Source organism: Brassica napus, unplaced genomic scaffold (assembly GCF_020379485.1).
Source record: "Brassica napus cultivar Da-Ae unplaced genomic scaffold, Da-Ae ScsIHWf_1321;HRSCAF=1887, whole genome shotgun sequence".
Lineage (NCBI taxonomy): Eukaryota > Viridiplantae > Streptophyta > Magnoliopsida > Brassicales > Brassicaceae > Brassica > Brassica napus.
The window spans coordinates 69791-97573 of NW_026014738.1; the positions used below are offsets into that span (position 1 = coordinate 69791).

General features: G+C 40.8%; 2 long non-coding RNA genes across 2 annotated transcripts; both read right to left on the reverse strand.

Annotated features, from left to right (window-relative positions):
- Positions 1-12420: 12420 nt before the first annotated feature.
- On the reverse strand, positions 12421-13389 carry LOC125596919. The gene is made up of 3 exons (XR_007331320.1): positions 13364-13389; positions 12886-13197; positions 12421-12696 (listed from the first exon to the last, which is right to left on the reverse strand). It is a non-coding gene; the product is annotated as an uncharacterized LOC125596919 (long non-coding RNA).
- Positions 13390-15050: 1661 nt separating this feature from the next.
- LOC125596920 lies at positions 15051-16270 on the reverse strand. The gene is made up of 2 exons (XR_007331321.1): positions 15683-16270; positions 15051-15602 (listed from the first exon to the last, which is right to left on the reverse strand). It is a non-coding gene; the product is annotated as an uncharacterized LOC125596920 (long non-coding RNA).
- Between the last annotated feature and the right edge of the window lie 11513 nt (positions 16271-27783).

Genomic DNA, 27783 nt, shown 5'->3' on the forward strand with positions numbered 1-27783 from the left:
ATCTTATCCACTTGAAGTGTGGATAAGGTGACGGGTAATCCGTCGGTGGACTGCTGGGTCAGCGGGGTTTGGTTGTCATCAACCTGAGCAACCAAGTCGTTGAAGATTTGCTCGGATTTACCATCTAGAAATTGGCCCGCCTTATTCTTGTGGGTCCTCTCGTAAAGTTGCATAAGAGACGGGAGTTAGAATATATATATATATATTAAAAAATTAATTAAATAAAATATTTAATTACCATTTCCAAACGGACACCGCCGTAGGGTTTTTGGCCCGTAGAGTGAAGCATCGGCCCGTGGCCGTGCTCATCTACCGTGTTACAGGAGGCAAAGCAAGACTGAGAGATTCTAAGGGACTCAGGATCCCGCCAATAACAAATGAGGCCATCCCACACATCCGTGGTGAGCTCAGTGAGTTTGCCACGCTCATACCCCTTCACGATCGAGTCACCCTTCCAGTTGGAGATCGTGTCCAACAAGCGAACTTTCGCCTTCGGGTAAAACGCTTTCCTCACCCTCTCATTAACCTCCATGGACCAATGATATTTTTGCTGTAAAAAAAAATTAAATTAATAATTAGTTTAAAAACAAAATATATAAATCATGAAAAAATTAAAGTATATATAATTAATGAATAGTAACTTACAGCGTAAATTTTGAACCACGTCTTCCTGACGTAGATCGGCGTCTTTTTCCAGTTCGGATGTGGCATGGAGAAGTAACTTTCATCGTGTCGGTTACGTCCGATTAAATTATAAATTATTTATTAATGTTATAAAAGAATCTTAAAAGAATTAAACATAATAATTAATGTAACATACCACAAAATTCCGTCCGGTCGGTCGTGGTCTATGACAGGTAAACCTTCTCTGCCTGGCTGACCGAGAATGTCCTCGACAGTGTACTGCGAGTAAGGAGCACTCGGAGGCACCATCAAATCGGGATGAATCTCTGCGGGCATCACAGGAGCCATCAGAGGATGCACAGGAGGAACCAATGGTGAACTAGAAGAAGGCGACCGAGAGACTCTCTGAGAAGGCTGAGTCTCGGAGACAGTCTCCGGACCCGAAGAACCGGGAGCTGAAGAAGAACCGGGAGCTGAAGAGGACGACGGGTCTAAACGACTACCAGGCTCACCGAACATCTGTCTGTAATGGGGAGTAAGTCTGTTCTTTCGAATCGTCTGGAAAAAAAAATTAATTTTTAAATTTACATCAACAGTAATTAACAAATTCTATAAATAACAAATTCTATAAATCTAGCTAAATTCCCTACATTAACCACCTAATCAACACTAATTAACATAAAATCAGTAAATCTATCTAAATTCCCTACACTAACCACCTAATATACCCTAAACTAATCAAATTAGAGAGGAAATAGAGAGAGAACGTACCATAGCTACGAAAGAGAGAGGAAGTGGAGAGGAAATGGGCGAGCGAAGCTCGCGTGTATATATAAGAAATTAGTAATCGTCGTAATTTCCTCGTAAATTTACGAGGAACTAGCGAGGCCCGTGTTTTTCCTTACGAGGAATTAGCGAGGCCCGTGTTTTGTTTCCTCGTAACGTCCTCGTTGAGTAACGAGGAATTAGCGAGGCCCGCGTTTTTCTATTACGAGGTCTTTACGACGAATTGTGCTTACGTGGAATTAACGATGATTATTTTAGAATTCTTCGTAAGGTCCTCGTTAGCTTACAAGTAAATAGCGATGATTATGTTTAAATCCCTAAAATCCAAAACCCCAAACCCCATCTTCCTTATCTTCTACTTCATATATTCCAAACCCCGAACCCATCTTCCCTTTAACGAGGAACTCGCGAGGCCCGTGTTGGGTTTCCTTGTAATGTCCTCGTTCACTTATGAGGAATTAGCGAGGCCCGCTTTTTTATTTATAAGGAAGGAAACGAAGCTAATTGGTTGTAAAACCTTTCGAAATTTCCTACAAATACACACCAGTTTGCTTCTCAAATCAAAGATAAACTCACCAATATGCTTCTCAAATCCGAGATAATTACTCACCAGTTTGCTTCTCAAATTAGAAAGATTTGAAAAAAAATAATGAGAGAAAGATACGGGAACCCATGTGGGCGGAGACAAGGCTAGACTTACGTAGGTCTCGCCTTGTTTCTTCCCTCTTATGATTCCAGTATCTTTCTTCTCTTCTTTTTTATTGGTCGTTCATTTACGAGGAAATAGCAAGGCCGGTGATATTATTTACGAGGAAATAGCGAGGCCACCATTTTCCGGTTACGAGGTCTTTACGACGAATTGTGCTTACGTGGAATTAACGAATCCCGCGTTCTTTTCGTCGTTATTTCCTCGTTACCTTACGAGGAAATGACGAGGATTATGTTTAAATCCCTAAAATCCGAAACCCCAAACCCCATCTTCCTTATCTTCTACTTCATATATTCCAAACCTCAAACCCATCTTCCCTTTAACCTCAACCTGCAAAAATAAAGAGAACGTTGAAATACAGAACGTTGAAATACAGATCATGTATGAAAAACGAGTTTGATCGACCTGAAAAAATTAAGAGTTTGAGTTAATACCTGATTCTTCATCCACTTAATAAAGTGTTGATCTTTCCTTTTGTCTACATCACTTGTGAATATACCTGGGAATGTTTCTTCGACTTGAGAAACAAATAGGCTGTAAAATCAAATTTTATATTAATTAATCTTTGGCAATTATATAATTTATACTTATATGTGTCCATATATGTTACCTTTCAAAATAACGCATCAATGGATCCTCGCAATTGAGTAGAATATCGGTGTGTGCACTATGAGCGTCTTCTTCACTCGACCACCAAACCTCTTTTAATTTCCCACCGAGTCGCCCAATCTGGCTAAAAATGTCTGGAACACCAGCAACTGGCGCGACACCACCTTGATCATATCTTCTTGGAGCTCTTTTCCGGGTACGTACTTTTGACGCAAAGTAGTACAATGTGAAGTGAGAAGTTTCTTCCGTCAAACTTCCAGCAATTATAGAACCTTCAACTTTTGCGAGGTTCTTTGCTTTTCCCTTCAAATATTTCATGGCTCGCTCATACAGATACATCCATCCGTAATGTACAGGTCCACGAAGCAATGCCTCATATGGGAGGTAGACAGCTAGATGCTCCATGACGTCAAAAAATTCCGGAGGAAATATCTTCTCCAAGTTGCACAATAAGATGAGAATGTTCTGCTGAAGCTGTTCCACGACTTCTTCTTTAAGAGTGCGTGTGCTCAGATCCCTGAAAAATGCTCCAATGCCTTGTATATTCCAAAAAAAATTAAACACATTATATTAGTCATATATTATTGCAAACTAAACCATATAAAATTACTGCGTTATAATATACTACCTACAAGTGCTTCATGTACGTTTGTTGGAAGTAGCTCCGTAAATGCAAAGGAAATTAGTCGTTGCATAAAGACATGACAATCATGACTCTTCATCCCAGAGAACTTTTGACCCTTTTCAACACATCTAGAGAGATTTGAAACATACCCATCGGGGAACTTCACTTCTGATGCCACCCAGTTGGACAACACAGACTTTTTTTCTGAAGACAATGTGAATATCGGAACGGGAACTTGTCCATTGCTTTTTATATGTAACTCACTTCTTGAGCAAATATCCGGCAAGTCCAACCTCGATTTTATATTGTCTTTTGTCTTCCCTGGGACATTCAATATTGTATTCATGATGTTCTCAAAGAAATTCTTCTCTATATGCATCACATCGAGGTTGTGGCGCAGAAGAAGATCCTTCCAATATGGCAACTCCCAAAATATACTCTTCTTGTGCCAGTTGTGATAAACACCGTAAGAATCAGGCATATTACGAGAGACATGCCAATTACCACCACAACGAACTGTTTCGTTAGCTCCGTAGTAGTTGATTTGCGCTTCAATTTGTTCTCCAGTTAGATATGGAGGATAAGTGTCTATCACAACCCTTTTGTGCCTAAACAAATTCTTGTTTCTTCGGTACGGATGGCCAATGGGAAGAAATCGACGGTGACAATCGAACCAACTTTTCTTCCTACCATTCTTCAGTTGAAACGCATCTGTCGTTCCATTACAATATGGACAAGCTAATCTCCCATGTGTAGTCCATCCAGACAACATCCCATAGGCAGGAAAGTCACTTATGGTCCACAAAAGCATCCCTCGCATCGTAAAATTCGTCTTCGTTGAGCAGTCATACGTCCTCACCCCTGTTGGCCACAAATCCTTCAACTCTTTTATCAGTGGTTGTAGGAAAACATCCAGAGACCTTTTTGGATGGTTCGGACCATGTATTAATATGGTCAAGAATAGGAACTCCTGTTGCATGCACATCTCCACTGGCAGGTTGTATGGCGTAAGAAAGACTGGCCACAATGAATATTGTCTCCCTGACATTCCGAATGGACTAAATCCATCTGTGCATAATCCGAGATACACATTCCGGCTATTGCTAGCGAAATCCGGATGTACTTTGTTAAAATGTTTCCAGGCTCTTACATCTGATGGATGAGTCATCTCACCATCCGTCTGAGTATGCTCGGAATGCCATCTCATCTTTCCAGCAGTCTACTCTGTTTGCTACAATCTTTTCAATCTGTCTGTAATTGGTAGGTACCACATCCTTTGGTACGGTACCCTATTACGTCCCCGTCCTTGCGGCTTGAATCGTGGCTTCTTGCTGAATCGACATTCTTCTAAATTCTCATCATCTCCCAGTAGATCATACAGTTGTCGATGCAAACATCTATCATCTCCGAAGGCAACCCAAGACTATAAACCAGTTTCTGAATCTCATAATAAGAATCAGCAGACACATTGTTTTCCGGCAAATACTCTTTAAACAAGTCTGCCCATTCATTCATGCAACTTTCAGGTAGACTGTGATCAGTTTTAATATTCATCATTCTAGCAGCCAACGACAATTTAGAGAGACCTTCTCTACAACTAGTGTAAAATGGCTGATTCGCCGCATTTAACATTTCATAAAACTTTTTTGCATCTATAGTAGGTTCTTCATCTTCATCATGAGCTACGAATGCACTAGCTACCATATCATGAACCCTATCATAATCTACCATCTGCTCTTCCTGATGGTAACTATGTTCATTATGCAAATGAAGATCAACCGGTTCTTCCTGAAAATTTCTATTACTACTACTAGCTTCATTCTGATCATAATTATAACCTTCTCCATGTTGAAACTAGATATAGTAATTTGGCGTGAAACCTCTATTTATTAAATGCTTCCAAACATTTTCACAATTTGCCAATTTCGAATTGTTGCATTTCCGACAAGGACAGAACATCTTACCACTTTCTTGGGCGAGCGGTGTGGAATCTTCTTGATGCATAAATGTGTCCAGCCTCGCAAGGTATTCTTTCGTCACTCTCCCGTTAGCATCTCTATGCATATACATCCACCTCCGCAACTCAAAAATATTCCCGGAGCCCGACATTTTTTTTTCTTTCACGTTTTTTTTCACTTGTTGGTGTGTTTAAAATGATGTTCAAATGTCCATATTTATAGGAAATTTTCGAATCTGGTAGTTGTAATTTTCCTAGGAATTTACGACGAAATTTAGTTAGGTGGCCGAAAAAAGGTGTTACAACTACAAAGTTGGTGAATTCAAAATTTCCTCGCTAAGTAGACGTAAAATATTTCCTTGTAAACTCCACGCTACATTTACGTCGAGTTTACGAGGGAATCATATTTCCTCGTAAAAGCCACGTGATATTACATCGACTTTACGACGAAATCATTTCGTCGTTATTTTACGAGGAAATAACACTGATTTTATATTTCCTCATAAGTTCCTCGTAAAGTCGACGTAAACTTACGAGGATTATTTTTCCTCGTTAAATTTCCTCGCTAAACTTGTGTTTTCTTGTAGTCTGAATACTATGTATCAGACTTCTCGAAAGACTTCACAAGAAGACTTCTCGAAAGACTTCACGCAAATTAGGCGAAAAATTAAAATTTAAATGGGAAACTTCACTTTTAAGTGAAATGTGACCAGAAATTAGAAGTTTTCTAATTCGCGGTCAAATTCAACTTAAAATTTTAGTTCTCTCTTATGGTTAGGAAACTCTTTTTTTTTTTATAGTTTATATAATATTGTAAAAAATATATCCACTTTGTCTGCTGTCTATTAAAAAAAATTCTTTGTTTAATGCTTAATTCATTCATTCAAGTTCTTGTAATCATAAGCTGTTGTCTTCATTGTAAATCTTTTGTTAAGATTATGGTTGTGAAAATTAAAGGGATGCTTAAATAATATAACAGTTGACACAAGTTCAGCATAACAACCATAAGAATAAGTTCATAACACAAAAATATAAGTTCCAGAAAACATAGCAATATGTTCATGATTTGATATTCTTGACGTTACTTAACACTTTTAAAAGTTAAAAAACATATCTTGAAGTTACTTAACACTCTTGAAAATACAAATTCTACAAAAAGTAACGGAGAAAACTTCTCTAAAAGTGTTCTCCCAGCAGACTTCTTAAGAAGTCTTCTCTCATCAGACTTCTTAAAAAGTCTTCTCTCATTAGTTAGAAACATTAACAAACATGAAGGTTTGTAACCCATAATTATCACCCATTAAATTATGAATTTCATTCAGGAGTCCCACTATTAACTAATACACACAAATTAACAAGAAAATATTACAAAGTCATTTTAATTTTAGAGAAAATGAAAGTTTAATAAACATTGAGATAGAAGACTTCTAAGACTTCTTCTTTAGAAGTCTTCCATTAAGGTGATTTTACAATTGGAAATTTACGAAGGAATAATTCTTTAGAATTCTACTCTACATCAGACATCTTGAGAAGTATTTCTTTGTAAATATTGGATTACTTTTGTATTCGAAAAATTCTCGAAAATACTCTTATAAACATGTTAGTTTTGCAATTACCTAAGTATTGCATATATGATTTTTCTTAGCTTCTTGGAGTACATTTCTTTAGAAGTCCTCTTAAGGTCACATGAAATTTTTTATTGTCGCAGAAATTCTTCGTAGGTTATTTTTGAAATTGACCATGTTTAAATTTTTAAGAGAATCAAAGAATAAAATTTAAGAAGACTTCTCCAGACGAATTATAAAAAATATTAAAGGTTTTACTATTAATTTTCAGTTGAAAAACTAACCAACGCAGAATTCTTGCCATAATGTGAAGACTTCATGTAACAGTAAAGAAGGCTCTTTTAGAAGTATTCTATGAAAAGTAAAATTTCTACAAAATTTCGATCAATTGCAAACCTAACCTACTTATCTCTATTTTTTTTTGTTACAAAAAAAGTTAGAAGGCTTTTCTATAAGTCTTCTCTATAAGTCTTCCCTAGAAGACTCCTCAATGGAGAAGTCTTCTTCGCGAAACATATCTGAAAAAAAATCAAATATCATTCTTCGATCCGGTAAGATTTATGTTTAGCTTTTCCAAACACACATAATTTCTTAATGAAAGTTACTAATCTTTTTTTACCAAGAAACAAGAACTTGAGTAACTTCAATAAAATTTTGAATTTTAAAATAAAAAGTAGGAATTTTGGAATGAAATGAGAAAGAAATGAGAAAGAAACTGAAAGATAAATGGTTTGTATGAGTAAGAAATGAGGATTTGAAGATGTACATGTCGTTTTTAGGTGCATTTAGAACTTGAAATTGATTGTTCATGGTAGTTGGTGTATTAATGAAAATGACAATGTTTTAAATAAAATAAGAAGATGAGGATGATAGAGTAAAACAATCATTTAAAAAAAAAAAATAATAGTATTTTTGTGAATAACTTCAACTTCTAAGGTAAAAGGACAAACAAAAGTTCCAAAAAAACAGGTGACTTTTTGGGTTGACTTGAAATTTGATTCATATTTGAAAAAAACCCATCCAACTATTGGTTCATTTGGACAAAACCAAAATTAATTTGGAATAAATTCTTAGACCACAATAATACAATTGAACCTGGTATTGTTCTATTACAAAAATACAAAATATTATGCACTAGAGTTTAGTCCATGATTATTCAATGTATTATTATATGAAATTAAACTTAAAATTTCACAAAGAATTTGCAAAAATTATTTTCCTTTCAATAGAAGAAAAGAGAAAGGTAAATTATATTATAAATTTTAAAAAGCATGTAAAATATTTAGCTTTATTGTAGCTGGAAATACAGTAAGGTTTATTCCTTTCTACTATTTTTGGAGATTATAAAATTATTAATATATAAAAAAGAAACAAAAAAAATATTGTGGGAACCGAAATTCACACTGTCGATTTCCGTTAAATAAGGAAAGACGATAGGAAATCCTAAATTTCCCAGAGGTCCCAGATATCTGCTAAACCACATGCCAAGCAATCAGAACACGAGAATCATACTAAGTATAAAATTGATGAATCGAAAAAAGAGCAAAGATGATCTTTTTTGAATCTGTGTATGAGCGTTTTACAACAGGCAAGAGACTTGGCCACAAGAGCTGTCGGCGTGTTCTCTAGTTCTAACGACCTAAGACTTCGTAACCCAGTTGACTCGCAGCTCGATAACAAAAACAAAAATTGCCTAAATTGTTCTAAGTGCTAAGTTTTCTGTGTGTCCAAAAATTCTCTCTCTTGCGCCTCTCGCCTTCCCGTCCCTTATATACTCCTTCTAGGTCGGTTTGGGTCTTCCTTTTCCGCTCATGGGTCGAGTTTATCCTTTCGCGGAAATATTCCATTTTCTCGATCTTCATGATTATCCCTCAAAACTTTAACATTTATCGTCGAACTTGACATTTATCTTCGAACTTGACATTTATCTCTTCACACAAATATTTGATAAACCGTCATAGTGAATTTGGGCCGATTTTTCGTTAAAAATCATAAGTGGGCTTTTGTCGCGTTTTAGACCCTTTGGGCCATTTTTCGACGAAAACGTTTTTAAGATTTGTTTTCGAAAGTGTAACCTTCAGTATGATGCCGATTTACGAGACTATCCGAATCAATCATATAGTCGAGATAACCTTTGTGTTAAGTTTAACCGTTATCGTCTTTACACGATCGATCCGAACTTTATACGTGAAAATAAGTCTTTGTCGTTTTTTTCCGTAAACTTTCAACGGTAACTCCGATCGGGACGAAACAAGAGACAGTTTGATGTTTTGTATAACTATTGTTTTAGACTTTCTAATTGGTTTAATCGGTTTAGTCCGGTTTGGACTTTAGTCAGTTATTGTTTACGTATGGAAGAGATTACGTTTAGGGTTTTGGTGTTTCATCTCTTCCTATATAAGGATTTACCTTTCATTATTGTATGGTTGGTTTTTGAGTTATAATAAAAGCAGAGAACTTTCTTTCTCAACTCTCGTTAATCGCTTGCTACTATTGAAAGCCGGTTTCGAGTTTTAGCTTACAAACTTCGCGAATTCCGTTGAATTCGTGTTTCTTGTTATACAAGCTACTAACCGCTGCATTAGTTGGTATCAGAGCCAAACGACCCTCATCATGCCTCCTAAGAAAATATCCAAGAGCAAACCGACGCATTCCCCGGGGTGTTAGACGAGTTCCAAGTGGAATTGCGTGAATCACTGCAAGCCTCAATGGAAGCAGCCTTCCGCACAGTTTTCCAAGCTCGCCCACAACCACAGGACTTGCCTCGTCAGGGTGCTCCAATTTTTCGGGAAGAAGAACAAGAAGTTGGCTTGGATGACAATCCGTTTGCAGGCCTCCATGAGCAGGAGTTACGGCAGCAGCACCCTGCAGACATCGTCGTTCGCGATGGTGAGAACCGACGTTGGGAAGCAGGTTTTAAAGTGGACTTACCAGATTTTCATGGTACGATGAAAGCAGAAGAACTCCTTGATTGGATCAGTACGACTGAGGAATTGTTCACTTTCAAAGGCGTCCTGGAGAATATGCGAGTTCCGTTGGTGGCGACTCGTTTTCGAGGACAAGCATCAGCTTGGTGGCGCCGAGTGAAAGAACATCGTATTCATGCAGGAAAGAACCGTATTGACTCATGGGACTCTCTTAAGCACAAGTTACGTAAAGCATTCCTTCCGTATAATTATGAAAGGACAATCTACAACAGGTTTCAAAATTTGCGACAGGGTACTCGTTCTGTTGATGAATATGCAGCAGAATTTTTCTCTTTTCTCGCTCCTAGTAGCGTCCAAGAGACAAATGATCAACTCGTGTATCAGTTCATTGGTGGGTTACGGCAGCAGATTCCAAAGACACTGTTGCAAATCAATCTGTCCACGGACTCTGAAGCTCATCAACATGCCTTGCTGATTGAACTAAACAATCGTAGTTCACAATCATCCTGGTTCGCTGGTGTTTCTTGACTACATTTCCCTTCCACCAGTGAGGATGTTTCATCTCGTTTCGCAGACAAGAGAAACACAACTAAAGCTCCTTTGACTAGTGCAAAAGCTCATGACGCAAACTTGCCATCACGACAAGCTCGTCCGCAGTTGTTTAAGTGTTTAAATTGCGGGGAACCAGGCCATCGACAATCAGCATGTCCCCACACAGCACGTCGAGGTTTGTATCTCGAAGACTGACCTATTTTTAAGATCCTAATGAGACAGAGCTCCCTATCGAGGAAGAAGTTGCAGGGGATACAGGATTAGCTCTAGTGATTCAATGCAGTTTCCTTGCTCCACAAGGAGTTCAAGAATCGTGGTTTCGCACCAACATCTTCCGTTCGTCGTGCACGACCAGAGGGAAAGTTTGTTTCTTTGTTATTGATGTCGGTAGCTGCACAAACATCATCTCAGAAGAAGCTGTTGCGAAATTGACATTGTTCACCGAACCTCATCCTACTCCATACAAGTTGATGTAACTTAATTCTCAGACTGATCTACGGATTTCTAAGCAATGGAAAGTCCCTTTTTCTATGGGTGCAAGTTACAAAGATCTCATTACTTGTGATGCCATACCCGTGGATGCTTGCCATCTCTTATTGGGACGCGCATGGCATTATGATCGGCACACTATGCATGATGGGTTTGCAAATACATATGTGTTTACGTTTGAAAACAAGAGGATCACGTTGCTTCCTACACAAGAGTCGACCCCTTCGGTCGTTGACAGTGTCGAGATGCCTATTCCTCCGATTGCTCCTAAGCCTAGTCGTCCTGTTTTTCTATGCTCTAAAACTCAGTTCATGACAGAGCTGCAGGATTCTGAGATTATTTACGCATTATTTTCAGTACCACCAGCCTCACCGATCGATGTTATTGTCCCACCAGCGTTTCAGCAACTCATTGATGACTTGATGTATTTCCTACTGATTTGCCTGCGGGTTTACCTCCACTTTGAGACATACAAAATTGCATCGATCTGTCTCCAAATGCGGCACTACCAAATCGCCCGCATTACCGTATGAGTCCTCAAGAACATGATGAACTGCGCCGACAGGTAGAGGACCTTCTGGCCAAAGGATATGTGCGTGAAAGCCTTAGCCCATGTGCTGTTCCTGCTCTGTTAATTTCAAACAAGGATGGTTCTTGGCGCATGTGTGTGGACAGTCGTGCCATTAACAAGATCACAATAAGGTATCGTTTCCCTACTCCGCGGCTTGATGATCTCTTGGATCAAATCGGCACTGTATCAATTTTCACCAGGCTCGACTTGAAAAGTGGATATCATCAGATCCGCATCCGTCCTGAGATGAGTGGAGAACAGCGTTTAAAACGCGATAAGGGCTCTTTGAGTGGCTCGTTTTGCCCTTTGGATTATCTAATGCTCCTAGCACGTCAATGCGAGTGATGAGTCAAGCATTACGTCCTTTCATTGGTAAATGTGTTGTTGTCTACTTCGACGGCCTATTAATTTTCAGCAAGAACTTGACAGGGCATCTTTCTCACCTCCGTGATGTTTTGTTGGTTCTCCGGCGCCAGAAACTCTTTGCGGCAACGAGAAGTGTGCTTTTGGTGTTTCACAAGTGTTATTTATGGGTTACATTATCTCACAACAAGGGTTGCAGGTGGATTCCGACAAAGTGATCACCATTAGTTCCTGGCCAACGCCAAAGACAATCACTGATGTCAGAAGCTTTCTATCGGTGTTTTGTAGCTCACTTTAGCAGTATCATGGCCCCGATCACAGTCTGTGATCTGCGGAGGCTGCGAAAGCTTTTGACACTATTAAAAGCAAGTTAACGTCAGCTCCAGTACTCTCTCTGCCAGACTTTGCGCAGCCATTTGAATTGCATTCAGATGCAGTTCTCAGTCAACATGGTAAACCTATTGCGTTCTTTAGTGAGTACCACTACAAGAAAACGTCACATATATAGCATGAAGAAAATGCTATTGCAGGATAGCGCAGCGTTATGGCGAACGTTGTGTGTGCCCCGACAATCTTTTTTCTGGCACTTTATATATCGTTTTTTGTGCTGTATTAATTAAGTCTTTTGATAGCGTTTTCATAGTTGTGCAATTGTATAATTTATAATAGCAGATAATATTTGATATTGTAGCATTATTAAAAAATAACTAAAACCTAAACCAAAACTTAACCAAAAGTCTAAACCGTAAACACTAGACTGCAGCCACAGCCGTCATTCTTAGGCAACAACGAAGTTTTTTCTTCTTCTTCTTCTTCTCCTCCTCTTCTTCTTGTGAATGACTCGGGCAACTCGGAGTTTCTCGTCTTCTTATACTCAACCTTGCGACTCATTAGCCTTAGCTACATAGGGAGCCTTCTCCTACAAAATTGTACAATTCAAAGGTCAACAAATATAATCAAGCATGTAACACAATACACAACTATAATCAGACTATAGATTGTAGAACGCACAGAGTCAGATGCAGGTGCATGGTAAATCGGACGACTTGTCTCAGGCATCTAACATCATCTTCAACAATGGAAGATAAAAAAAAAGACAGCATATTACCTTGTGTAACTGCATGATTGTATCTCTCCCAACCGTAAGTGCACTCCTTGACACTTCGATCAAATGAACCAGAGTAGAGCTCCGCGGTTCCGTGTCTGAATCATAGGGAAGAAATAGTGTTCCTGTGACCTGTAAAGGCCTGTAGACACATAATCATAAAAAGCTGAGACTTGACGGAAGAAACCACAAAACAAAAATTGGACTTTATATGAACATGGACATGTTCTCTGGTATGAACGTCCCATATATGAACATGGCGATCAACTCCTCTAGTCGCTAAGTAACGATCATCAGAGCTAACAGCTAAAGCACCTACAATAACAAACATCAATCATGAATACAAAATGAAAGGATTCATCAGAGACTCTGGACTTCAGAACCAATGAACAATACTTGCTGCAAGAAATATCACAACGCAAATGAAGAATCAAAAGACTTGATAAAGTAGAGAGAGAGAGTGTTAAGTGGAGAATATTACCGTTTAGAGACACATCTCTCAAGGAAGTAGATTGCTTCCGAGTGTTTGAAGCGTACACTACAAGAAAACATGAAATTACCGACTACATGTTGCGACTGATTGTGCAGTCGCCAAATATTGCGACTGTTTTACGATATTTTCGCGACAGTTTTGTTATTAATGCGTGTCAGTCGCAAATCAGTTGCTAATATGCGACTAAGTAAATCAGTCGCAGAACAGTCGCTAATTAATACCTAATTAGCGACTATTTACTGTGGTCGGAATCTATAGTCGCAAAATAGTCATTAAAATAGCGACTGTTCTGCGACTACTTACTCTATACCCTAAATTTAAGAATATGTTTGAGGTATAGAAACTGTTTTGCGACTACAGTTACCGAACATAGTAAATAGTCGCAGTTTAGTCGCTAATTACCTAAACTCTGTTTTTAGCATCTATACCCTAAACCCCAATTTAAATCTACATATAAAACTATGATCTTAATATTTTTAATCTTATTATCTAAACTAAACTTAAACTTAAAATATTTTTTCAAAATGATATAATCATAAAATAATCATGAATATAAACTTCATATATACTATATACCTTATGTCATAAACACTAAACTAAAAATTAATCTCCAAATATTATAAATAAATATTTAATCTTTAAAATTAAATTTTCAATAATTAACCTCAAATATTAAATCTATAACTAGTATACACAAAACCCTTAACCTAAACGTAAACCTATATTCCAAATTTAAAACTAAACTCCTCTAACATTTCAAAGCTAAACACCAAATATTAAACATACATTTTACAGATTTGTCTTATAAATTTTTTTGTCTCAAAACTTAAACTCCAAATCTTCAATATAAAACTATAAACTTAATCTTTCAAAATTTTATCTCAAATCATATACTTGTTTTCAAAATTTAATCTAAGTCCTATACCATAACCTTATATCCTTTAATTAACTATAAACACTAAACTTTATATTTTTAAAGTCTAAACCTTAAATCATAAAAATAAATTGTTTGCTTTAACCTTTCTAAAACTTCGCTGTAACATTTCCTACATACATTTTCTTTAAAAGAAATTGTCCTCCATATAATATTAAACTAAAACAAAATAAACTTTAGTTAATAATCCCTCTCCTCTTTTCTTATTGGTTGAACAAAGCATCACACGGATCACCTTTATAACCATCCGATGCTTGTTTCTTCATCCCTTCCCTCACACGTGTCTTCATCTCATCTCCTCGTCTTTATCTCTTTTTTTCTTCTTTCTTTGTCTCACGAGAATTCACAATCTCTTTCACTCTCATCTCTCTCATCATCTCTGATATCTTCCTCTGTATCTAACTCATCATTCTTCTTCGCTGACAAACCGACGACCTTACGGAGAAGCTCATGAAGCCCACGACAGCGACGACGACAGCCTACTCTCCGCCTCATCTCCTCCAATGCCTCTCTCCTCGTGACGTCTCTATTCCTCTTCTCTGCTCCATGACACGTCCTCTCCCCCTCTGCTCGATCACGCCCCCTCTCCTCGTCTGCTCCGTAATGGCTCCTCACGTCCGCGAAGTTCCTTGCTCGCGTGGCGGCTGAAGAAACAAACGAAGTTTATGTTAGGTTTAGATTTAGGTTTAGTGTTAGCTTCCGTATGCTAATAACAGCGGCTTAGATTTAAGTTTTGATTCATTTTCTTGACCAAATAGTTTTGGTCTTTGATTTAGTTTTTCTTTTTGTATTTATGTAATTATGTATCTGTCTCAGTTTTAATTTAAACCAGTTTAATATATATAAATCATTTTAAATTTTAATAAATTTATTAATTTTAATTTTAATTTTTTTTTTGTTTTAATTTTTCGTTTTGCGACTAATTAGCAACGGTGATTCTAAAACTGTAGTAGTAAATTAGTCACTAAATATTGCGACCAAATAACGACTACAATCCGTTCTCGCAAAAGAAGTCGTAATTCAGTCGTAAAATTTGGCGTCTGAACTGCGACGGATTTATGACCAATAACATTAATCGCAAATTAGTCTCAAATCAGTCGTAAAATTGCGACTGATTTACGACTGATAGTTTTTGCGACACGTTGATTTGTGACTACATGTATCAGTCGCAAATCAGTCGTAACCGTACATTTTGCGACTGATTAGCTACTGATTTTGCAGTCGGGAAATGCATGTTTTCTTGTAGTGGTAGTTCTTGTCTGGTAGCTCTTTACTATACAACTTGAGCACTTGCTGATTCGAAGAAAACAACGAGTGCTTATGAGCGAAAAAGATCAAAACTTTAAACTTGGTTTGGTGAGAGTACAACTAACCTGGAGATGGGTTTTGGTGAAATCATCTTCGCCCCGAGGATTGAGAAGAAGAAACATGTCTTGTTTCAGATAAGTGAAGAAGAAGAAGAAACGATTTTCTCCTTCTCTGCACAAGGAAATAGAGATAGAGACCGTTTGACCGGATGGATCAGTCAAAGCATCCGAAGATTCATTCTAATTGACCGGAGGAGAATCGGTAAACAACAAAAAGGTTCGAGCTCAGATCTGTTGTTTTGGGAAAGTGAATCTGGAGAGAGAGAGAGAGAGAGAGAGAGAGAACCGGAGGAGCAAACACGAGAGGAGATTGAGTAGCGAGGGCGTTGAGGAGGAGATTGAACCATGAGCTCAGGTGGTTGGGTTCGGATTCGGCTCTGCAGAGGGGAGAGGCGTTCTCAGGAGGAGTACAGATTCCGGAAGAACAAAGTTACGATGAGTAAAGACAGGTGACGATGGCGACGAAATCAGACTCCTGACGATGGCGACGAACTCAGACTGGTGACGATGGCGACGAACTCAGGCCGGTCCCTTCTTCCTCCTCCTGCAATCTCTCATCTATCTTCTTCTTCTCTCTTCTCTCTGTCGTGTTTCAGAAGACAAAAGGAGAGGACAAAACACAATCTCCAGCCTTGGATTAAAAACAATTAAGGGTAGAGATTGTAATCCTTGTGTGTTACTTTCAACCAATAGAAAATTTTCTTTTTTATATATGTAAATATTTAAAGAATAAATGTAATGTTTATGATTTTAGCGTTGGGGATTTTTGGAGGCAAATTAAATAAAGTGAGAGGGAAAATGAAATGAGGGTTAAAAAAAAGCAATAATTTTTTGCCTTGGTAAAGATAGCGTTTTTGAAATTGCAATACTATTATATATGCGGTTTTTTATAGCATTGAGAATAAAAAACGCTACCTTAAATTACGAGTTATGTCAAAGATAACATTCTCGACCAGAACACTATCTTCTTATGCTATCTTTACCCCCTCCCCTTGTAGTGAACATTACAGGTCCGAGAGGCCGATATAACACTTATGATATTGAGTTATATGCAGTGGTACAAGCCATTAAACATGGGCGTCATTATCTCTTTCACCAGGAATTTATTCTTTTTACCGATCGTGATGCTTTAAAGCATATGGGTTCCCAAGATAAAGTGTCTGCAAGACATGCTTTGTGGTTTGCATATTTACAACAGTTTAAATTTGTGATCAAACATAAGGTGACGCTCTGAGCCGTCGACATGCTCTTTTAACTACGCTGCATGTTTCAGTCCCTGGATTTTTGGTTCTCCCAGAGTTGTATTCGACTAATGCGTTGATCTCACTCAAATTACCCTAAGGAGTGAATTACTCTCTCAAATAAGAGGTTCAGATGTAGTACTTAGGGATCGAATCCACAAAGACTCTAGGATTACACAATAGATTTATAGACTTCGAAAAAAAGTTAGATTAATAGGTTCTAAGCAGTAAATGAAGTGGTGAACAAGGTAGTTGTTTGATTGGTTTGATTTGAGGTTGTTAACAGTTGGGAAAATAGCTAGATTTAGGTATCATCTTAGGTATGAGTAAGCAACTTATTTGGGTTATTAGGGGTTTATAGATATTAATTGTTCTCGAACGCAAACTTGGGTAAAATCAATTGGATTATCTATATCGAGATCTCAGATTTCAACTTTCGTATATCAATCACGAGAAAGTTTCGATCGATGATTCGTAAAAAATATCGATCGATACACCTTTCAAAATATCGATTGACACAGCGATTGTCGCGTCGATCGATGCTTCTTCTAGAAAGCTTTACGAGCGGGTTTGATTAGTGTTCTCTAACTTACTTGACCAAATTTCATGTGTATCTAGTCAGTTAGATCATACTAGTTTAGTTTTAGGTATTGGGCTAAGCTATTGCTTGTCTCAATTAATCCTAGGATCTAAGTTAAAGGGTGATCATTCCTAAACTTAACATTAAGAACATGAAGAACTATATTTTAAACACCTTAACAACAGTTCATGTTAGCAATACATAAATCAACCTTATGAGAAACCTAAATCTAACAGTAAGACTACTCAAACATATTCATAAGAAACATAGTTTTTTTTTCTGGCAACAAACGGCTATTTTATTACTCAAACTTGAGGTGGCCTGGGTAACCAGACCGGAATAGAACAACCAACAAAATACAAAGATCTTTGAAAAGAACGGACATTCCTAGCTAGCGAGTCAGCAATTCCATTTTGCACCCTTGGGAAGTATTGAATTTTGAAGTCCGAAAAACACATCTTGAGAATTTGAATGACCTCCAGCTCAGTCGAGAAATTTGGCCATGCTTGTGGATTATTCACCATTGCAATCAGGTCCTTGCAATCCTTTCCAAATTTCTGACATGTCGAGTGCTGTAGCATGCTCTCCATTGCCCATCTTAATGCTTCCAGTTCAGAGTGAAGTGACGTTTCGCGCCTCCTTAAGTTCCTTGTCCCCATTAGTTGTATCCTCCCTCTGTCATCCTTCCATACCCATCCAATTCCACTGAATTGATCCGTAGAGGTCCATGAACCATCCACCATACAGATGTTCTCCAAGCTTAAGGCTTGTGTTTCTTCAACCATTTGTGTCTGTGGAGGAGCAGGTGTAGATTCCTTTGCACTATACCATGCCTGGCACTCACTCTCTGCATATCTGACTAACTCCAGTGGGTCCCTATCTATACCTCTGAACAGCTAATCGTTCCTTGCTTTCCAGATGTACCAAATTATCCAAGGATATGGGTCTCTATCATTTTGTAGTTCCATAATACTATTCTTCCTCCAAAGAGATAATCCATGTTGGTGTAGATACTCGAAGTAGGGAAAGTCTGAGACCTTGACGGTGTTGATGACAGTTCCCATGCTTGTACTGCCGGTGGGCATTCAAAGATTGCATGAGTAGCTGTCTCTTCCGGATCTCCACATTTTGGGCAGTAGTTATCACATCGCATATTGCGACGTACCAGATTCCTTGTGACAGCTACCTGCCCAGAGATAAGTTGCCATATAAGATGACAAATCTTTTGTGGTGCATTGACTTTCCAAGCAAAGGCTTAAAGTTTGGTTATGCTGGGCTCAACAACTTCTTTTTCCTCCACATCTCTCAGAATATTTGTAGCTACCCAATATCCTGATTTGACAGTATATTGTCCATTTTTGGTGTAGCTCCAGGAAAAAGTATCGCGTCGATGAGTAGGGCTTATGGCCAGACTCTGAATCATTGATATATCCTCTTGGTCTACATACTGTTCCAGTATTCGAGTATCCCACTCCTTTGTTTCTAAATCAGTAAGATTACTGACTAACATCTTTGTATTAACTACTGGGGCTCTGGAGCACACTGGTCTTGCTGGAATCGAAGAAATCCATGGATCTTGCCAAACATTAATTTCATATCCTGAGTGCACTTTACTCCTGATGCCCAAGAGTAAAAGTTTTCTCGCCGCTATGATACTCGTCCACACATATGATGGGCTATCCACTGCACCGATTCGCAAAGGCGAACTCAATCGATAGTATCTTCCCCGAAGAACTCTCGCCACTAGTGAATCTGGGAATTGTACAAGACGCCAAAGCTGTTTCGCCAGAAGAGCAAGGTTAAATTCGTGGATCATGCGAAAACAATACCTCCCTCCTCTCTAGGGGCACACATCTTTTCCCATTTAGCCCAGTGGATCCCACGCTTTGGTGGATTTGAACTCCACCAGAATTGTGCGATGGCACTCGCAAGGTTCTCACATATCTCCAAAGGGAGCAGGAAACTGAACATGACATATGTCGGAAGAACATAGTTATGGTGGTCTAAATAATACTTAAATAAATGAATAGCAAGAGAACAATAAACAAAGTAAAGAAAGCAAGGAAGTTCAAGATCTTCTTTGTTATGAAGTTCAGATCTCTCTCAACAATCCTAAGCTCTCTCTCCAATGGTAGAAGGGTTACTTCTCTCCAAACTAGGTCTAAAAGGTCTCTAGGCAAGTCTGCCTCTAAAATGATACAAACCCTAATAATATAGCCTCACAGGCGGCCAGAGACTTAAGATGGAATTTTTGGAACTTTTGTGAAACTTGCAATATTCTAAATTATCATTAACTCGCGGGTGGCTTCGCTGTCAATCGATGGTAAGAACCTTCCGTCGATCGATTATTCTTGGTACTCGCCGGTCGATATTCTGACTCAATAATTGACTCCTTTTCTGTTTCCAGCAAAGCACTCGAAAAGTCTCCAAATTGCGCCAAATACATCATTTTCTCAAGTAAGTACATGAACCTGTAATTACTCTAAAAAGGGTCCAAATGTATATTAAAGACTCTAAAAACATATATAAACCATGGCTAAAAGTGGGTAAAATCCATGGCCTATCAACTCCCCCAGACTTACCCTTTTGCTTGTCCTCAAGTAAAATAAGAGTAGTCTCTCTGAGAGAGGTTTGAAAAAAAAACAGGGACTCACCTAATCTTTAAACTTAGAATCATCACTTCTATAATGTTGCTAACCGCATCAATGAAATCCTAACTTTAGAAGCACATCATACAATATCCTAGTATAGCAACCAAATTCATCTGGCCAACAACTTAGCAAATCCTATATGACAATACCCTCTACCAACCTCATTTCTTACATAGATAAAAGTGTAGGTTTTACCTTGGGAGTATCGATCACATGATGCAAGGATGCTCAAATAAGTATCTGAACCTGCAGGTAAATGGGAGTTCCTTTCCTCTCTTTCTACTAATTTCTCTCTCAGTCAAAGTCTGCTTTTATTGCAGATCAATGACCAAGATTGGAAAGGCTTCCACGAATGATCTCACTCAAATTACCCTAAGGAGTGAATTACTCTCTCAAATAAGAGGTTCAGTTGTAATCCTACAGATGCCTAACAAGTTGTATGCATGATATTGTAGAGCTCAACACTTATAAATAAACCACTAGACTCTCGCTTTCTAGGTTTCTCTATTGACCAGCGTCGATCGATGATTCTATAGGAATATCGATCGATGATTCTATAGGAATATCGATCGATGCACTTGTTGAACCGTCGACCGATTATTCTATTGGAATATCGATCGACGCGTTTGGTCAAGCTTTAATATCGATCGATCGACTGCTCTAGCCTCTCTCTAAAGAAGCATAAGGCTTCGGGATCTACCCAAAAGTCTCTCCCTCGTCGTCGAGTGACCCAGCCACTGTCTTGGCTAATCTCAACACTAAGGTGTTCCCTTTGACCCCGGTGGTTCTACCAGAGGGGGACTCTTCTGCCTCCATTCAATTCATCCAGAGCAATCTTCTTCAGGTAACACGTTGTTCTCCTTTTCATTTCTTTTGGTATCGTGTTTTTTTCTAACGATCAGTTTGTTCTTGTGCAGGCGATGTCCCAGTTGATCCACCTTGGTGAGAGGATGGATGATCACGCTTCATTCAGGGCTAAAATGGCTGCTCTGACTTTTCAGCTGCGCGAGGAGAAGGATAATGTTCTACCCAAGGTGAAGGAGATCAAATCTTTGAAGCTCAAAGTGAGGAACCAAGATGAGGCCGGGATGCTGGCTGTGGCGGAGAATGTCTCTCTGAGGGAGCAGTTGGAGCTTCGGGAGGAGGAGGTATGCGACTTGAGGTGCGCCGCGGAGACCTTCGATGTTGAGAAGACTATGGCGGTGAGCGGCGCCATAGTGGTGACTCGCTGGGAGCTAATGAGGGAATGGCTTAACCATCAGACCAACAGCTGGGATCTTGAAGGCGCGCTGGAGCGATAGAAGATGGTGAAGACCTCTGAGGCTGAGTTCTTGGGACTTCCCGCTCCCTCCTTTGAAGGAGAGCCAATGATCCCGAGAAAGACTGAAGTCGAGAAGACTTCGGAGCCTGCTGCTGATGATCCTCCGACTGATCCTTAATCTTTGTCAGAACTCTTAACCCCCCTTGTGGGGGTTTCTTTTGTGTTGTACTCGCCCTCTATGAGGGTTTAAAACTTATCTACCGGCCTTCGTGCCTTATTTTTATTTTGTAAAACATTGGCCCTGCTGTGGCCCCTTTTCTCTTAAAAAATGCCTTCAGATTTTTAACTATGTTCTAGTTTCCGTGTAGCGGGCCTCTTAGCTCTGTGTTTAAGCTTGTCTTCAAAGCAGGGTCTGCGTCGACGATTCTCTTCTTGAGAGGTAGCAGGGCGCATCTTTCAGAGTCACAGATCAGGAGTTGGGACTCTGAGGGTCGAACCCAGGTTTTCGCCTTAGAAGATGTTGTGAGAACCCGAAGGCCATTTTTTGGATGTTGGGTTGCCCCGAACCTAGAGATTATGCAGGGACCAGAAGGTAGCCTACAAACCCGGAGGTTATAGCTAGGACCTGAGATATGGGCTCTGAACCCGAAGTTTCGAGCTTTCTAGAATATGGACTCTTGGAGTCTAGAGATTGTTTTCGTAACCCGGAGGTCGTCTGGGAACCAGGAGGTTTTCCTTTAGATTGAGAGGTCATATTCAGGACCCAGAGGTCGTAGGGGAACCCGGAGGTTCTCCTTTAGATCCTGAGATCGTGTCTGGGACCCGGAGGTTCTCCTAGACCATGAGGTCTTATTTGGGACCCCGAGGTCGTGGGGGAGTCCGGAGGTTCTCCTCTAGATCCTGGGATCATGAATGAAGCCTGAAGGCGGTATGGGAACCCGAATATTCTTTGATTGGTCCGTAGACCGTAGTTGGAACCCGGAGGTTCTTGAGATCGTGATTGGACCCTGAGGTCGTGCGAGAACCTAGGGTTTTCCCTTAGATCCTGAGATCGTATCGGGACCCTGGTGTTTGTATTTGGACCCTGAGGTCACATGGGAACCCGAAGGTTCTTAGAGATGTAATGACCCCGATGCGGCTTAGGCTGCACAGGGGTTCTATCCTCTTTCTATGATCATATTTAGGGCTCTGAGGCCGTATAGGAACCCAGAGGTTCTTCCTTAGATCCTGAGATCTTTGATTAGAACTCGGAGGTTCTTGCTCAGATTTTATACATAGGACCCGAAATCGTGTGGGGAACCGTGGGTTTCCTCTTTAGATCGGGGGCTTGCATATGAACCCGAAGTTCCTTGGGAAACTGGAATATTTATTTTCGCAGGGACCGTACTCCGCCTTCCCAGGCAAGACTACTACCGATACCTGTTTAGATTTCGCATTCTGCCGCTCGGGAGCTGGCCACTATCGAGTTCCTATGTTGTATTCTACTTCTGCAGGAAGTCATTGACAGGCTTAGAGGGTGCTGGTGTGGCTGTTATGACCCAAGTGCCAGGCTTCGCTGCTTTCCACGTCAGGAGAAGTAGGGTTTTAATTGCTCCATGTATTTCACAGTACTTTTGCAATAATTATACCATGTGTTCCTGTATTGTGTAGCACGTAACGTTTTAATACATGTACTTCTCACAATGGTACTCTAGGACCCCGATGCGCCTTAGGCTGCACATGGGTTTTAGGTAGTTTTGACAGCATACTCAGGCTTGCGCATACCCATTCCTGCTATATGTCTCATACCCATTTTGATTTTCTGTGGGCATGCCAGTTTTTGACAAGGGTTGGCGAGGATCGGAGGTCTCTGGCGACTTGATCCAGTTCGTATGCCTATCAACTCCTCCCCCAGACTTACCCTTTTGCTTGTCCTCAAGAAAAATAAGAGTAGTCTCTCTGAGAGAGGTTTGAAAAAAAAAACAGGGACTCACCTAATCTTTAAACTTAGAATCATCACTTCTATAATGTTGCTAACCGCATCAATGAAATCCTAACTTTAGAAGCACATCATACAATATCCTAGTATAGCAACCAAATTCATCTGGCCAACAACTTAGCAAATCCTATCTGATAATACCCTCTACCAACCTCATTTCTTACATAGATAAAAGTGTAGGTTTTACCTTGGGAGTATCGATCACATGATGCAAGGATGCTCAAATAAGTATCTGAACCTGCAGGTAAATGGAAGTTCCTTTCCTCTCTTTCTACTAATTTCTCTCTCAGTCAAAGTCTGCTTTTATTGCAGGATCAATGACCAAGATTGGAAAGGCTTCCACGAATGATCTCACTCAAATTACCCTAAGGAGTGAATTACTCTCTCAAATAAGAGCTTCAGTTGTAATCCTACAGATGCCTAACAAGTTGTATGCATGATATTGTAGAGCTCAACACTTATAAACAAACCACTAGACTCTCGCTTTCTAGGTTTCTCTATTGACCAGCGTCGATCGATGATTCAATAGGAATATCGATCGATGCACTTGTTGAACCGTCCACGGATTATTCTATTGGAATATCGATCAATGCGTTTGGTCAAGCTTTAATATCGATCGATCGACTGCTCTAGCCTCTTCTAAAAAGAAGCATAAGGCTTCGGGATCTACCCTGAAAGTCTCTCCCTCGTCGTCGAGTGACCCAGCCACTGTCTTGGCTAATCTCAACACTAAGGTGTTCCCTTTGGCCCCGGTGGTTCTACCAGAGGGGGACTCTTCTGCCTCCATTCAATTCATCCAGAGCAATCTTCTTCAGGTAACACGTTGTTCTCCTTTTCATTTCTTTTGGTATTGTGTTTTTTTTCTAACGATCAGTTTGTTCTTGTGCAGGCGATGTCCCAGTTGTTCCACCTTGGTGAGAGGATGGATGATCACGCTTCATTCAGGGCTGAAATGGCTGCTCTGACTTCTCAGCTGCGCGAGGAGAAGGATAATGTTTCTACCCAGGTGAAGGAGATCAAAGCTTTGAAGCTCAAAGTGAGGAACCAAGATGAGGCCGGGATGCTGGCTGCGGCGGAGAATGTCTCGCTGAGGGAGCAGCTGGAGCATCGGGACGAGGAGGTATGCGACTTGAGGTGCGCCGCGGAGACCTTCGATGTTGAGAAGACTATGGCGGTGAGCGGCGCCATAGTGGTGACTCGCTGGGAGCTAATGAGGGAACGGCTTAACCATCAGACCAACAGCTGGGATCTTGAAGGCGCGCTGGAGCGATAGAAGGTGAAGACCTCTGAGGCTGAGTTCTAGGGACTTCCCGCTCCCTCCTTTGAAGGAGAGCCAATGATCCCGAGAAAGACTGAAGTCGAGAAGACTTCGGAGCCTGCTGCTGATGATCCTCCGACTGATCCTTAATCTTTGTCAGAACTCTTAACCCCTTGTGGGGTTTCTTTTGTGTTGTACTCGCCCTCTATGAGGGTTTAAAACTTATCTACCGGCCTTCGTGCCTTATTTTTATTTTGTAAAACATTGGCCCTGCTGTGGCCCCTTTTCTCTTAAAAAGAAATGCCTTCGGATTTTTAACTATGTTCTAGTTTCCGTGTAGCGGGCCTCTTAGCTGTGTGTTTAAGCTTGTCTTCAAAGCAGGGTCTTCATCGACGATTCTCTTCTTGAGAGGTAGCAGGGCGCATCTTTCAGAGTCACAGATCAGGAGTTGGGACTCTGAGGGTCGAACCCAGGTTTTCGCCTTAGAAGATGTTGTGAGAACCCGAAGGCCATTTTTTGGATGTTGGGGTTGCCCCGAACCTAGAGATTATGCAGGGACCAGAAGGTAGCCTACGAATCCGGAGGTTATAGCTAGGACCTGAGAGATGGGCTATGAAACCCAGAGGTTTCGAGCTTTCTAGAATATGGACTCTTGGAGTCTAGAGATTGTTTTCGTAACCCGGGGGTCGCGTAAGGACCCGGAGGTCGTCTGGGAACCAGGAGGTTTTCCTTTAGATTGAGAGGTCATATTCAGGACCCAGAGGTCGTAGGGGAACCCGGAGGTTCTCCTTTAGATCCTGAGATCGTGTCTGGGACCCGGAGGTTCTCCTAGGCCATGAGGTCTTATTTGGGACCCGAGGTCGTGGGGGAGCCCGGAGGTTCTCCTCTAGATCATGGGATCATGAATGAAGCCTGAAGGCGTATGGGAACCCGAATATTCTTTGATTGATCCGTAGACCGTAGTTGGAACCCGGAGGTTCTTGAGATCGTGATTGGACCCTGAGGTCGTGCGAGAACCTAGGGTTTTCCCTTAGATCCTGAGATCGTATCGGGACCCTGGTGTTTGTATTTGGACCCTGAGGTCACATGGGAACCCGAAGGTTCTTGGAGATGTAATGACCCCGATGCGGCTTAGGCTGCACATGGGTTCTATCCTCTTTCTATGATCATATTTAGGGCTCTGAGGCCGTATAGGAACCCGGAGGTTCTTCCTTAGATCCTGAGATCTTTGATTAGAACTCGGAGGTTCTTGCTCATGTTTTATACATAGGACCCGAAATCGTGTGGGGAACCGTGGGTTTGCTCTTTAGATCGGGGGCTTGCATATGAACCCGAAGTTCCTTGGGAAACTTGAATATTTATTTTCGCAGGGACCGTACTCCGCCTTCCCAGGCAAGACTACTACCGATACCTGTTTAGATTTCGCATTCTGCCGCTCGGGAGCTGGCCACTATCGAGTTCCTATGTTATATTCTACTTCTGCAGGAAGTCACTGACAGGCTTAGAGGGTGCTGGTGTGGCTGTTATGACCCAAGTGCCAGGCTTCGCTGCTTTCCACGTCTGGAGAAGTAGGGTTTTAATTGCTCCATGTATTTCACAGTACTTTTGCAATAATTATACCATGTGTTCCCTGTATTGTGTAGCACGTAACGTTTTAATACATGTACTTCTCACTATGGTACCCTAGGACCCCGATGCGCCTTAGGCTGCACATGGGTTTTAGGTAGTTTTGACAGCATACTCAGGCTTGCGCATACCCATTCCTGCTTTATGTCTCATACCCATTTTGATTTTCTGTGGGCATGCCAGTTTTTGACAAGGGTTGGCCAGGATCGGAGGTCTCTGGCGACTTGATCCAGTTCGTATGCCTTCATAGTCGGAACAATTTTTTATTATAAGTTTTGTCCGGAGACGTTTAGCATACATAGGAGTAGGAAATCATAATGCTTAAATAGTGTATAGTAAGATAGTAGAAATCATGGTCCGGGTACCGTATTAAAAATGATAGGCTTTGAGGTGCATGGCGTTCCAGCAGTTGGGTTGTATTTTACTTTTGCTATCTTGCAGCTTGTAGGCGCCTGCTCTCCGCACCTCGATTATCTTATAGGGTCCTTCCTAGCCGGGGGGTGAGTTCCCTATCGTTTTTTTTTGCTCGTCGTAGAACCCAATCCCCTTGCTGGAAGGTCTTGGTTCTGAATTTCTTGTTGTACGTCCTGGCGACATCTTGCTGGTAGGACCAGTTTCTTAGTCGAGCGGCCTCTCATTTTTCGTCGAGTAGGTTGAGGCTCAACGTCATCAGCTAGTCGTTCTCCTCTTGAGAGGTAGACCTTGAGACCGTTGTTCTCACATGCATCAACGTGGGTATTATGGCCTCAGAGCCATAGACCAGCGAGTAGGGAGTTTCCTGCGTCGCTGTTTTGGGAGTGGTCCGGTAGGCTCAGAGGACTCCATGTAGTTCTTCCGCCCACTTCCCATGAGAACCCTCCAGTCGGTTTTTTAAGCATGTTGACCACGGTTTTGTTCGTGGATTCGGCTTGTCTGTTAGAATGGGGTGTCGGGGTGTGGCGAAAGTGAGCTTTATGCCCCAGTCCTTGCAGAACTCCTTGAATTTGTGGCTCGTGAATTGGGGTCCATTGTTGGTGACGATCTCGTGGGGAACCCGAAGCGAGTGATTACGTTGGTCCACAGGAATGTGCGGATCTGGAGGTCTGTTATTCGTCTGAGCGCTTCTTTCTTCGACCCATTTGAGAAGTAGTCAGTGACTACCAGAAGGAAGACCTTCTGCCCTGGCCCCATAGGGAATTTCCCCACTATGTCCATGCCCCATTTTCCGAAGGGCCACAGTGAGCTTATGGACTTGAGGTTCTCTGGAGGAAGTTTAGAAACTGGAGCGTGCCTCTGACACTGGTCGCAATGTTTGGCTCCCCGGTTGGCGTCTTCGACCATCGTGGGCCAGTAGTAGCCTCCCTTCTGGCCCTGAGCACCAGGCTTCTGCCGCTAGAGTGGGATCCACAATCTCTTTCATGTAGTTCTACAAGGATTCTAGCGGCTTCTCGAGGTGTGACGCATCTCAAGTATGGGACTGAGAAGGATCTCTGGTATAGCTTCTCCTGGGAGATACAACACCTTGCGGCTTGA